The 15,312-nt window shown below is 40.9% G+C and overlaps 1 pseudogene; it reads right to left on the reverse strand.

The window, feature by feature from the left end:
- Positions 1-3,498: 3,498 nt before the first annotated feature.
- On the reverse strand, positions 3,499-7,618 carry LOC133069561 (14-3-3 protein zeta/delta-like; annotated as a pseudogene).
- Positions 7,619-15,312: the final 7,694 nt, after the last annotated feature.

A 15,312-nucleotide genomic window follows, 5' to 3' on the forward strand; every position in this document is an offset into this window, starting at 1 on the left:
GATCCAGAAAGTTAAGTGGTATAATTCAGTCTGAGTCTGAAGGTTCAAGAGCCAAGGAGCCAAAGGTGTAAATCCCAATCTGAGGACAGGAGGAGAGATAAGAATTCCCATTTCAAGTAGTGAGTTGAGGGGAAAGGGATGACTTCCTCCTTCCTCCACTTTTTATTATATTCAGGCCCTCAACAGATTGGATGATGCCCACTCACATTAGGAAGGGCAAACTGCTTAACTAAATTCATGGATTCATCTGGAGATAACCTCGGAGACATATCCAGAAGTAATGTTTGATCTGGGCACTCTGCACCAGACAGGTAACACAAAAAATTAATCATCATGTGTTCTGTATACATAAAGTGCCAAATTCAGTGCTAGCAGTGAAGGCTCCATGCTCAGAGGTTGAGATTCCAGACTTGATTCAAGGCCTAGATGACCAGGTTCGATACCCGGTAGGCTAGATGACATTCAAGTTCTACCTGACTGCCACAGAGGGCCAGGTTAAAGGCTGGGAGTGAATGGTATCACACAGTTTAGTAATTTATGGTGGGCTTCCATGATAGCTCAGTTGGTAAAGAATCTACCTGCAATGCAGGAGACCCCAGTTCAATTCCTGAGTCAGGAAGATCCTCTGGAGAAGAGATAGGCTACCCACTCCAATATTCCGGAGAATTTCATGGACTGTATAGTCAGTTCATGGAGTCACAGAGAGTTGGACATGACTGAGTGACTTTCACCTTTCACTTTAGTAATTTATGGCATGCTTGAAAGGCCTCCTTCTATGTCCACATGGCCTGATGTAGAACATAGGAGCTTTGGTTCTATATCTTGGGTGCCAGATTGTAGGCCTAGTAGGGCAGTTTTTATGCATGGAGAAACAAACTTTATGACTGAAACACCAGATTCCATACCTGGAATTCCAGCCTTGTATGGCCATATTCCATGTTTGGACATTGAAATTCACACATGGAAAGCAAGGTTCCATACCATTCCACATATGGAATGCCAGGTTCCAGTTTTGTGAATGGAGAGTCAAAGAACTACTTTGAGATTTACATTTCCAGAGTCCAAAATTCAGGGTTTTGTGGTTTTTTTCTTCCCCCACAGTTTAGACCTACTTACTTATTTAGAGAACCAGATTCTACTTCTACAGATCAGTTATTATGAATGTAAGACCTTGTATCTTTGTAACCTGCCTAAAATTCTGGGTTCCATACTTGGCATTGAGGATTCCAAGCTGGGGTGACTAAGTTCCATGCTCAGCCGGCCAGATGACTTGCCTCGAGGGTCAGGTTCTAACCTATAAGGCCAGGTTCCAGGTTTGGAGAGAGCACTTTCACATAGGCTTCCATGAAATGACTGTAAGGCCTAATTCCATGCCTAAAGGGTCAGGACCCATATATAAAAGTAGAGGTTCCAACCCCAGAGTGCCAGATTTTACAACTAGAGAGGCAGGCTCACATCTGGAGAGAGTCTTCAGGGATAGAATTCAGAACCCACATTTGAGGGCCAGATATGTTTGAAGGGTACATTCTATACCAGGAGGGCAATTGTTTGTGCTTAGATGTTTAGCTTTCATGCCTAGAAGTCCAAGTTCCATGTCAGTAGGCTTGGGTCTTGTGGACCAACACAATATATGACTGGAAAGGCAGACTTAACCTCTCAGTTGGTAAAGAATCTGCCTGCAGTGCAGGAGACTTGGGTTCAATTCCTGGGTCAGGAAGATCCCCTGGAGAAGGAAATGGCAACCTACTCCAGTGTTCTTGCCTGGAGAATCCCATAGACAGAGGAGCCTGGTGGGATACAGTCCACGGGATCACAAGAGTCAGACACGACTTAGTGATGAAACCACCATCACCACCACACATAAATTAATACTTGCAATTCCAGATTTCATACACTGACTGTTATGTTCCACACTTTGGCAACTACTCCATGTTTAGAGACTGAGATTCCTTTCATGGAAAATCAAGTTCCATGATTACAGCATCAGGTTCCATTTTGGGATATTGTGATTCTGTATTTAGAGTGCCAACTTCCACGCCTGGGTGACCAGGTTCCATGTCTTAGGCAGCCAGCTTCTGTGACTGAAACACTGGACTTAATGTCTGGAGTGCCAGGTTCCACACTTATGAAGCCACATTCTGTACTGGAAGGTTGAGATTCCACCTACTGTGTGCTATTCCACTTCTGTATGCTTTAAGGATAGAGACTCCTATGTGGGGTACCAGGATCCATGTTTGCAGTCAGGATCCATTCTGGAAAGTGATATTCCACATGTGGAGCACCAGCTTCCATGCTTGGATATTGGGGTATCCCACATACATCGGATTTTATGCCTGGAGAAGCAGGATTCACACCTGGGGAGATATCCCATGTTTGGAGAGCTTAATCCCATAGTTGGAAAGCCATGTTCCATGTTTGAAGGGGCATATTTTTTCTCCATTCATAAAACTTTTATTCCACTTTCATGAACTTAATACACATGTTCTTAACAATTGTGCTTGGGTTATTCATGAAAATCTCACAAGACATTAAAAAAGCTGGCCATCATCTCAAGTTATTTCCCTGTTAACTATTTTTATAGTACATGCATGTTAGGCAAGTATCACAAAAAAAAAAAAAAAAAACACACAGAAGCAAAAAAAAAAAAAAATCTTAAAAAGATAGTCAAATACACGGGGTTTTTTTTGTTTTACTGCTGCACTTGATATCCATGAAGTAACAGATATCAAGCAATTCATTTTTACTGCATCTTTGCTTGTACCTTTGTTCTTAGGTTGGTAATACATTTAAATACAAATAAAATGAGCGTAGCAAAACTAATGAAAGCAAATAGCAGGTAACTTGACAAATAATGGAACGTGAACCGTTTCTGCCTTTATCCAGAGTAAACTGGGTCACAACCAAGGGAACACTTCTGTAGCTGTGGTCAACAGCATGCACGCTGAAATTGAGTGTCCCACACATAACACACAGCTTAACATGCTACGTCCATGGGGCATCCACTTCTACTACAGCCTGGGAGTGCTCCAAGCCTACAAGTACCCACAACTATACCTGTGCCTGGGACCAATCAGCCCTTTCATTCTCCACCAGCACAAACCAATATATAGGCAGTTTTCTTTGCTTAGACATGGAAGCAGTTTTAACACTGGCCCTTGTGAAGCCACAATGTACCAAAAGTACTATGCCATTTATAACTTGTATAAAAATTTCACATCCCCATATTGACCACCTCACGATGAAAACAGATAACTCCCTAAAAGTTAACTGGCTCTAGTCCCTTAATACTAAACATAAAAATCACATGGGAAATGTACAAATTCAAATAGAAGTAGCATAAACCTGTCATAAATCATAAACAAAAAACTATTTGTGGGACAGCACAGATGACAAACGGTCCACTGTGTAAATTTCAGAATCAGGCAGACAAAGTTAGAAGTCCAGTTATTTTTCCCCTCCTCCTGCTGCAGCTTTGTCTCCTTGGGTATCCAATGTCTATCATGTCAAGTTGTCTCCCAGTAACTGCACTATTAGCATGCTACCTTTGTATGACTCTTCACTTACTGCATCAAGTTCAGCAATGGCTTCACCAAATGCTGTCTTTGCAAGAGAGCAGACTTTCTCAGGGAAGTTGAAAATCTCATCATACAAAACAGAAAAGTTAAGGGCCAGACCCAATCTGATAGGATGTGTTGGTTGCATTTTCTTTTTGCTGATTTTGAAAGCTTCTCAGTATGCTTGCTGTGACAGATCCACAATCCCTCTCTTGTCATCACTAGCAGCAACCTCAACCAAGGAACGGTAGTAGTCTTCTTTCATTTTCAAACAGAAGACTTCGCTCACTGCTTGTGAAGCATTGGGGATCAAGAACTCTTCCAATAAAAACAAAAATAAACAAATAGGACCTAATTAAATGGCAACTCACTCCAGTACTCTTGCCTGGAAAATCCCAAAGATGGAGGAGCCTGGTAGGCTACAGTCCATGGGGTCGCAAAGAGTCAGACACGACTGAGCAACTTCACTAAATTTAAGAGTTTTTGTACAATGAAGCAAACTATAAGCAAGGTGAAAAAACAGTCCTTATAATGGGAGAAAATAATAGCAAATAAAACAACTGACAAAGAATTAATCTCCAAAATATACAAGCAGCTCATGCAGCTCAATACGAGAAAAACAACAACCCAATCAAAAGACCTAAACAGACATTTATCCAAAGAGAACATACAGATGCTAATAAACACATGAAAAGATGCTCAACCTCACTTATTCAGTTCAGTTCAGTTCAGTCACTCAGTCATCTCTGACTCTTTGCAACCCCATGAATCACAGCATGCCAGGCCTCCCTGTTCATCACAAACTCCTGGAATTTGCTCAAACTCATGCCCATCGAGTCGGTGATGCCATCTAGCCATCTCATCCTCTGTCATCCCCTTCTCCTCCTGCCCCTAATCCATCCCAGCATCAGGGACTTTTCCAAAGAATCAACTCTTCCCATGAGGTGGCCAAAGTATTGGAGTTTCAGCTTCAGCATCAGTCCTTCCAATGAACACCCAGGACTGATCTCTTTCAGGATGGACTGGTTGGATCTCCTGGCAGTCCAAGAGACTCTCAAGAGTCTTCTCCAACAGCATAGTTCAAAAGCATCAACTTTTCAGTGCTCAGCTTTCTTCACAGTCCAACTCTCACATCCATACATGACCACTGGAAAAACCATAGCCTTGACCAGACGGACCTTTGTTGGCAAAGTAATGTCTCTGCTTTTTAATATGCTATCTAGGTTGGTCATAACTTTCCTTCCAAGGAGTAAGCGTCTTTTAATTTCATGGCTGCAATCACCATCTACAGTGATTTTTGGAGCCCAAAAAAATAAAGTCTGACACTGCTTCCACTGTTTCCCCATCTATTTCCCATGAGGTGATGGGACCGGATGACATGATCTTAGTTTTCTGAATGTTGAGCTTTAAGCCAACTTTTTCACTCTCCTCTTTCACTTTCATCAAGAGGCTTTTTAGTTCCTCTTCACTTTCTGCCATAAGGGTGGTGTCATCTGCATATCTGAGGTTATTGCTATTTCTCCCGGCAATCTTGATTCCAGCTTGTGCTTCTTCCAGCCCAGCGTTTCTCATGATGTACTCTGCATACAAGTTAAATAAGCAGGGTGACAATATACAGCCTTGATGTACTCCTTTTCCTATTGGGAACCAGTCTGTTGTTCCATGTCCAGTTCTAACGGGTGCTTCCTGACCTGCATACAGGTTTCTCAAGAGGGGGGTCAAGTTGTCTGGTATTCCCATCTCTTTCAGAATTTTCCACAGTTTATTGTAATCCACACAGTCAAAGGCTTTGGCGTAGTCAATAAAGCAGAAATAGATGTTTTTCTGGAACTCTCTTGCTTTTTCGATGATCCAGCAGATATTGGCAATTTGATCTCTGGTTCCTCTGCCTTTTCTAAAACCAACCTGAACATCTGGAAGTTCACGGTTCACGTATTGCTGAAGCCTGGCTTGGGGAATTTTGAGCATTACTTTACTAGCGTGTGAGATGAGTGCAATTGTGCAGTAGTTTGAGCATTTTGGGGGATTGCCTTTCTTAGGGATTGGAATGAAAATGGACCTTTTCCAGTCCTGTGGCCACTGCTGAGTTTTCCAAATTTGCTGGCATATTGAGTGCAGCACTTTCACAGCATCATCTTTCAGGGTTTGAAATAGCTCAACTGGAATTCCATCACACCCACTAGCTTTGTTCGTAGTGATGCTTTCTAAGGCCCACTTGACTTCACATTCCAGGATGTCTGGCTCTAGGTGAGTGATCACACCATTGTGATTATCTGGGTGGTGGAGATCTTTTTTGTACAGTTCTTCTGTGTACTCCTGCTACCTCTTCTTAATATCTTCTGCTTCTGTTAGGTCCATACCATTTCTGTCCTTTATTGAGCCCATTTTTGCATGAAATATTCCCTTGGTATCTCTAATTTTCTTGAAGAGATCTCTAGTCTTTCCCATTCTGTTGTTTTCCTCTATTTCTTTGTATTGATCACTGAGGAAGGCTTTCTTATCTCTCCTGGCTATTCTTTGGAATTCTGCATTCAAATGGGAATATCTTTCCTTTTCTCCTTTGCTTTTCACTTCTCTTCTTTTCACAGCTATTTGTAAGCTCATTAGAGAAATGCAAATCAAAACCACAATGTGGTTATCATCCCACATTGGTCAGAATAGCCATCATCAAAAAAAATCTATAAGTAATAAATGCTAGAGAAGGTGTGGAGAAAAGGGAACCCTCTTACACTGTTGGTGGAAATGCAAACTGGTCCAGCTGCTGTGAAGAACAATGTAGAGATTTCTTTAAAAACCGTGAATAGAACTGCCATACAACCCAACAATCACACTGCTGGGCGTACACCCCAAGGAAATCAGAATTGAAAGAGACACATGAACCCCAGTGTTCCCTGCAGTACTATATACAATAGCTAGGACATGGAAGCAACCTAGATGTCCATCAACAGATGAATGGATAAGCAAGTTGTAGCACATATACACAATGGAAGTTTACTCATCTATAAAAAGAAACACATTTGAGTCAGTTCTAATGAGGAGGATGAACCTGGAGCCTATTACAGAGTGAAGTCAGAAAAAGAAAGACAAATACTCTATATTAACACATATTTATATTCGGAGAAGGCACTGGCACCCCACTCCAGTACTCTTGCCTGGAAAATCCCATGGGCAGAGCCTGGTAGGCTGCAGGCCATGGGGTCGCTAAGAGTCAGGCATGACTGAGCGACTTCACTTTCACTTTCCTGCATTGGAGAAGGAAATGACACCTCACTCCAGTGCTCCTGCCTGGAGAATCTCATGGACGGAGGAGTCTGGTGGGCTGCCGTCTATGGGGTCACACAGAGTCGGACACAACTGAAGTGACTTAGCAGCAGCAGCAACGCATATATATACATATGGAATTTAGAAAGATGGTACCGCTGATCCTACAGGCAGGGCAGCAAAGGAGACACAGGTGTAAAGAACAGACTCTTGGACGCCGTGGGAGAAGGCGAGGGTGGGATAATTTGAGAGAAAGGCATTGGAACACATGTAAAATAGTTAACCCATGCAAGTTGGATGCATGAGGCAGGGCACACCGTCAGTGCTCTGAGACAACCCAGAGGGATAGGGTAGGGAGGGAGATGGGAGGGCAGTTCAGTATGGTGGGGACAGATGTATGCCTGTGACTGATTCACATTGATGTATGGCAAAACCATCACAACACTGTAAAGTAATTATCCTCCAATTAAAATAAATTAATTAAAAAACAGAACTTTTCCAAAAGTGACAGTCCATCATCGCAGATATGTCCTAGCTTGGTCTCTATTTTCTCTCTGTATTCTCGAGTCATCTTCTGTTTTTTTCTCAGCACCTTCCGTCTTTGGCTCAATACTTGAGAGGACCCTCCAAGATGACCCATGGGCTCCTACAACATTTTTACAAGCAACCGAGAGACAACTCCTCTCCTCATCGGCTAATTTGGCTCCTGGCTCAGTTACAGACTTCACGCAGGCAGCCATGTCATCATATCGCTCAGCCTGCTCAGCCAGTTTGGCCCTCTGTACCAGCTCATTTTTATCCATGACGGGATGTTCTGTGTCCAAAGTGGGCAGTGGCAGATGGGCAGGACTTTGACGGGACATATTTTATACCTGCTTTATAGGTTTTCATGCTTAGAGAACAAAGTTCTATGCTGGGAGATCTAAGTCCCTTGTTCAGTGGATTATCAGGTAGAGAATCAGATTATATGCTTGGAAAGGTAAAATTAGACCTAAATCAGATTATATGCTAGGAGAGGTAATATTAGACCTAAAAAAGACCTAAATCAATGCTTAAAAGTCCATATTTCATAGAGGAGTGTCAGGTTCTATGCTTGGAGATTGAAACTCCATACATGGATTTTCTGTTTCCAACCTTGAAGAACAGGTTCCATGTCTTACATTTTTTTTTTTTAATTAGTTGGAGGCTAATTACTTCACAACATTTCAGTGGGTTTTGTCATACATTGATATGAATCAGCCATAGAGTTACATGTATTCCCCATCCCGATCCCCCCTCCCACCTCCCTCTCCACCCGATTCCTCTGGGTCTTCCCAGTGCACCAGGCCCGAGCACTTGTCTCATGCATCCCACCTGGGCTGGTGATCTGTTTCATCATAGATAATATACATGCTGTTCTTTCGAAACATCCCACCCTCACCTTCTCCCACAGAGTTCAAAAGTCTTTCTGTACTTCTGTGTCTCTTTTTCTGTTTTGCATATAGGGTTATCGTTACCATCTTTCTAAATTCCACATATATGTGTTAGTATGCTGTAATGTTCTTTATCTTTCTGGCTTACTTCACTCTGTATAATGGGCTCCAGTTTCATCCATCTCATTAGAACTGATTCAAATGAATTCTTTTTAATGGCTAAGTAATATTCCATGGTGTATATGTACCACAGCTTCCTTATCCATTCATCTGCTGATGGGCATCTAGGTTGCTTCCATGTCCTGGCAATTATAAACAGTGCTGCGATGAACATTGGGGTGCACGTGTCTCTTTCAGATCTGGTTTCCTCAGTGTGTATGCCCAGAAGTGGCATTGCTGGGTCATATGGCAGTTCTATTTCCAGTTTTTTAAGAAATCTCCACACTGTTTTCCATAGCGGCTGTACTAGTTTGCATTCCCACCAACAGTGTAAGAGGGTTCCCTTTTCTCCACACCCTCTCCAGCATTTATTGCTTGTAGACTTTTGGATAGCAGCCATCCTGCATGTCTTACATTTATAAGAGAATCAACTTCTCATTTCCTAAACTCTAAAAGTACTCTTTCTTAAAATTAATCTGCCTTCTGGCATGTCTGAAATCAAGATGGTATAGTGGCTCACTTTTCTACTTCCTCTTTCAGAATTGCTATCCTCCATTTTATTAAAAATGAATGAGTAAAAAAATGAATGGTGAACACTCTTACTGAATTTAATTGTAGTGCATTGTACTGGGGTGAAATAACCTCCAGGGTAGTGATAGGCAATTAAACATTTTGTAGTTAGGGAAGCCTTCTTTAGGCAAGATAATGTGAACCTACACTGGGCTTGTGTTTCTTTTTCTATCTTATCCATATTTCTGATAAGGGTGAATTATAGACTGTGTAGATCACAACAGTCTGTGGAAAATTCTTAAAGAGATGGGAATACCAGGCCACCTTACCTGCTTCCTGAGAAATCTATATGCAGGTCAGGAAGCAACAGTTAGAACTGGACATGGAACAACAGACTGGTTCCAAATTGGGAAAAGAGTACATCAAGATTGTATATTGTCACCCTGCTTATTTAACTTACATGGAGAGTACATCATGCAAAATGCCAGGCATGAAGCACAGGCCCGAATCAAGATTGCCGGGAGAAATATCAACAACCTCAGATACACAGATGACACCACCCTGATGGCAGAAAGTGAAGAGGAACTAAAGAGCCTCTTGATGAAAGTGAAAGAGAAGAGTGAAAAACCTGGCTTAACACTCAACATTCAAAAAACTAAGATCATGGCATCTGCTCCCATCACTTCATGATGAATAGATGGGGAAACAGTGGAAGCAGTGACAGACTATTTTTTGGGGCTCCAAAATCACTGCAGATGGTGATTGCAGCCATGAAATTAAAAGACACTTGCTCCTTGGAAGAAAAGCTATGACCAACCTCGACAGCATATTAAAAAGCAGAGACATTACTTTGCCAACAAAGGTCCGTCTAGTCAAAGCTATGGTTTTTTCAGTGGTCATGTATGGATGTGAGTGTTGCACTATAAAGAAAGCTGAGTGCCAAAGAATTGATGCTTTTGAACTATGGTGTTGGAGAAGACTCAAGAGTCCCTTGGACTGCAAGGAGATCAAACCAGTCAATCCTAAAGGAAATCAGTCCTGAATATTCTTTGGAAGGGCTGATGCTGAAGCTGAAACTCTGCTGGGGTCCAGCCTCGGCAGGATCCAGGGGGTACCCTCAGGATGAACGGCGTTGGTGAGAGAGAGAGAGAGAGAGAAGACACGTGAGACCAGCCTTGATAGGGTCAAGTCTGTGTTTTATTTTTTGACAACAGTTTTTATACCCTTACTCAGAATGTTTTCAAGGTACAAGATGCTTACTCATGCTTACACAGGATTAGTATTACATCATTTTGTTTTTTAGGAAAAGCAGGATGCTTTTTGCTTTCTAATTCTATAGTAAATCTTAGCACATAATCTTCTGGCCTTGGGGCTTATTTACATTTTATGCAGGTCAGGTGACTGTAAACCTATTTTCCGTTTCTATGGTGACCTTAACTGAAAGGTAGCAGTCTCATAGGGCAACAGTACAGAGTAGAAGTATAACCTTGTTAACGTGAAAATTAATCCTTTTGCAGAAGTTGTCAGTTGCTTTTATCTAAGAAGTTTACCCCACACTGACTGAGACTTTGGTGAGGCAGCCCCTGCCTAGCACTCTTGACTAATAATTAACAACCATTTCATTGTTACCACACTAGGGCTAAGCTCTTATTTTTCTAGATCTATAACTATATTAACAATGGTTTCTATAACACAACCTTAGCATATTAAAAGCAAAAACACAGCAAGCAAAACACAGCAAGCAAACGTCAACCCAATAATCACCTTTAGAATAATTTTTCTTATGTTTTCTAATAGGACTCCTTCACCCCTCAAAAAGGCTCTATGTCTATTAGGGCTTTTATATAATCAGGTTCTTTATGCTATTTTATGATTAGGATATTATAAGCAATCATGCATATTAGTACCAAGGGCATAAATGCATTTGGCAAACAAACTACCAGCAAACGAGTTTAAATTAAAACACTCTTTTCACCCTGGATAATCTCATAAAATACCACCACCTGGGAAACTTATTGATTAAAGTTCTAAATTGATTCTTATTTGGGAAGAGAGCAGGGAAAGCCTTCTGCCTGTGTCACAGAAATTAGGGAGTAGTCTATTGAGGCAAGCATCAGAAAGACAGATATCATCTTTAAGGTGAGCATTGGGGGCAGCTTTTCAGAATCCCTGAAAACCTGATCTGCCTTGCCTGTCAGGCTTTCTCCTCGTGACCTGTAATGGGTGGGATCTCGTGAGCTGGCCTTTTCAAAATCCCTGAAAACCTGATCCGCCTTGCCTGTCAGGTTTTCTCCCTCATGACCTTGTCATGGGTAGGGTCTCGTGTGTTGGCTCCCGGCAAAACTCCAATACTTTGGCCACCTGATTCGAAGAACTGACTCATTGGAAAAGACCCTGATGCTGGGAAAGATTGAAAGCAGGAGGAGAAGGGGATAACAAAGGATGAGATGGTTGGATGGCATCACTGATGCAATAGACATGAGTTTGAGTAGGCTCTGGGAGTTGGTGATGGAAAGGGAAGCCTGGCGTGCTGCAGTCCATACAAAGAGCTGGACACAACCGAGCGACTGAACTGAACTGAACTGATATTATAGAAATAAGGTGTGTTGGGATGTCCTAGATTCATGTATACTGTGGACTGAAGTGCCGGGAGTGACAAGAAATTTTGTTCGATGATCTTATATCTTGCATCTCCTGGTTACTGTCGAAGAAAGTATTACTATAGAAGAGTTCTGTGAGATCAAAGCAGAAAGGATCAAAATACTGAGCTTAGCAAAGCCATTTTATCTAGGCAACAAACTCATGACAAAGACTGTGCCTTATTCACCCACCCTCCTTCCCTCTCTCCCTTCTTTCCTCCATCCATTCCTTTCTTCCTTTCCTTCTTCTGTCTTCTTATGCAGTTTAGCATTAAGATATCAAGGTTTATAAAATTTATGTTGGAGAATAATAGTGTGCTACCAAATTTCACTTGCATTTATCCACATATCAATTGAGAACTTTGCATTATTTCAAAGAGAAGATGAGAAATCCCATGTTTATTTCCAACAGATCAACATTAGACCTTCGTTAGGAAAATATATTGAAAGTAAGTAGAGGTACTTCCATATTTCCTTAAACATTCATTCAAACTTGTAGAAGAAACATTTCATTCATTTTGGCCAAAAGATTACTGATATCATAAACTTATATTTAGTTTTTACTGGGCGTGTAATCTCCTGCTGTTCCTCATTAACCACTATTCCAGTTAGTCATTCGGGTTATGTACTTACTAGATTTATATTAACTTAATGGAGATATATTGTGAACCCAACTGTAAATAATGCACTTAAATCATAATTACTATGTCTTTTGTAAGCATCACACTTACTAGTAGCTCAGTCCCTTCTTTTCCTTTTGCTATTTATTCCCACAAGATAGATTACCTTGTGTGGAACATTTACTTACATAGAACCAAATGTTCCTAAAATGCGATTAGTATGTAATGACCAGAACACTTTAGAAAACCAACTTCATTAAATTAATTTTGTTGCTGTTGTTCAGTTGTGTCCAACTCTTTTCGACCCGATGGACTGCAGCACGCCAGGCTTCCCTGTCTTTTACCATCCCCCAGAGCTTGCTCAAACTCATGTCCATTGAGTCAGTGATGCCATCCAGTCATGTCATCCTCTGTCATTCCCTTTCCTCCTGCCTTCAATCTTTCCCAGCATCAGGAGCTTTTCAAATGAGTCAGTTCTTCTCATAAGGTGGCCAAAGTATTGGAGCTTCAGCTTCAGCATCAGTTTTTCCAGTGAATATTCAGGATTGATTTCCTTTAGGATTGACTGGTTTGATTTCCTTGCAGTCCAAGAGACTCTCAAGAGTCTTCTCCAGCACCACAGTTTGAAAGCATCATTTCCTCAGTGCTCAGCCTTCTTTACAGTCCAACTCTCACATCCATACATGACTACTGGAAAAACCATAGCTTCGACTAGATGGACCTTGGTCGGCAGAGTAATGTCTCTGCTTTTAAAATTTATTTTGGAAGTACATAAATTAGAATCTTTAAAGATCATAATTTAAAGGATATTACTAGGACATTTGCATAATCTCAAGAAGAGACAAGCAGAAAACCAAGTTTAGAATCTGGGTAGCCAGAACCAATTCAGCTGCCACTGTCCCTGTCACTGGACAGGCTGAAAGCTGGGTGGGAACACTGTGCCAAGCCCCTGTCTCTACTTGGTCTTGAAACTGGATGTCTCTCTGCCACCATCTGAATGAATTCTACCACGGCCTCATCTTTCTGACAGGGTCATCCACACTGAAATCATGTGTAAGGACTCTGATGGGAGGAGCCTGGGCCATAGCCTTGCCCTCTGGCTTCAAAGGAAGCTGGGAAAATGTGGCCATTTTCAAAAGGCAGTCTCACTCAATGGAAGAGCTCCCAAATGTAGTGAGTGTTCAAAGCATCTAGATGGCTAAAAGGAATGAAAAGTGCTACTACACAAAGTTAGGTAATAATGACATGCTTTTTAAATACAAATATTTTGTTTAAATCAGCATGTGATCAAGGATTTCATTATAATATTCATTTCACTATAATCTTTTTTATAACACAATTTCCTGCTTTTCCCCATTAACAAACAATGCAGGCTTCTTGATTTACTTTAAATTAATTGAATGAAAAGGAAAGATAAGTTAACAAGTAAGTCTTTAAAAGACATGTCTGTGTGTTGGTCTGGGGTTTGCATTCTAAAGTGGACATTGAACTTCTCTAAAGTAGACACTGAACTTCAAGGCTTGATGTGTTATTCTTTCATTTTGCTTCTGAGAAATGGATTTACTTTAATAGAATTCCTTTTCAAAAGAAAAAACTTTTCATTGAAGTACAGTTGATTTACAATGTTGTGTACAAAGAAGTGATTTCAAAAAAGTGTTTCAGGTGTACAAAAAAGTGATTCAATCATATATATACATACATATATATTATTTTTCAGATTCTTTTCCATTATAGGTATTATAATATATTTAATATAGTTCCCTATGCTATATTTGTAAATTAGTTCATATGCATCATTTTTTAGATCCCACATATAAGTTTTATCATATCTTGCCTTCCTTTGACTTACTGATAGTCTCTATGTCCATTTATGTTGCTGCAAATGGCGTTAGTTCATTCTTTTTTATGGCTGGGTAATATTCTATTGTACATATGTGTCACATGTTCTTTATCTTTTCATATGTTGATGGACATTTAAGTTGCTTCCATTTCTTTGCTGTTGTAAAGAGTACTTCTATGACCATTGGGATTCATATATCTTTTCACATTAGAATTTTCATCTTTTCTGGTTATATGCTGAGGAGTCAGATTGCTGGATTATATGGTAACTCTGTTTTTATTTTGTTAAGGAACTTTCATATTATTCTCTGCTATGGCAATTTAAATTCCCACCAACAGTATATGAGGGTTCCCTTTTCTCTATACCCTATCCAACATTTATCATTAGTACACTTTTTGATGATGGCCATCTTAACCAGTGTGAAGTGATACCTCATTGTAGTTTTGATTTGCATTTCTCTAATAATTGGTGATGTTAAGCATATTTTCATGTGCCTGTTTGCCATCTATATGTCTTCTTTGGAGAAATGCTTATTTAGGTCTCAATTTTTTAATTGTATGTTTAAAATTTTTTAAATTTACTTATTTATTTTTGGCTGCATTTGGCCTTTGTTGCCATGCATGGGCATTCTCTACTTGCAGCGAGCAGGGGCTATTTTTTGTTGCAGTGTGTGGGCCTCTCATGGCGGTGGCTTCCCTTCTTACAGAACATGAGCTCTAGAGCATGGACTTCAGTAGTTGTGGTGCATGGACTTAGTTGTCCCAGGGCATGTGAAATCTTCCTGGACCAAGGGTTGAACCCATGTTCCCTGCATTTGGTAGGCAGATTCTTAACCACTGAACCACCAGGGAGGTCCTGAGTTGCTTGTTTTCTGATGTTGAGCTACTTTCACAGAATTTTAAAAAGTGAAGTAGATGCCAATCCCACTTTAAGGATGGAAGCCCTTGTGACAACATGATGTCAGGCATCACGAGACACTAGTTTAGGAAACATTGCTTTGCTCTTCTCTGGGAAGTACTTGAATCTCACCTTCCTGTGGCTTCTTGAGTCAGCTTCTGACACAATCATAACTGGACTTAAAATAGCTACACAGGCTTGCCCTGCTGCCAATTCAGGTGGTCAGCCACCCGCTACCTCGTCTGAGCCTGCTTACTGTTGAAATCATATCACATGCTTGAACTGATCAATGACTCTAGCTCAGGGCCATTTTGAGTGACTGCTTTCCAGGCTTCCGAAACAAAACATAAAACTGACCCAAACCAAAAAATCAGAGGACCCTCAAAGCAAGAAATCCATACTGCCTCTAGAACACCCACA

Source organism: Dama dama, chromosome 14 (assembly GCF_033118175.1).
Source record: "Dama dama isolate Ldn47 chromosome 14, ASM3311817v1, whole genome shotgun sequence".
NCBI classification, from domain to species: domain Eukaryota; kingdom Metazoa; phylum Chordata; class Mammalia; order Artiodactyla; family Cervidae; genus Dama; species Dama dama.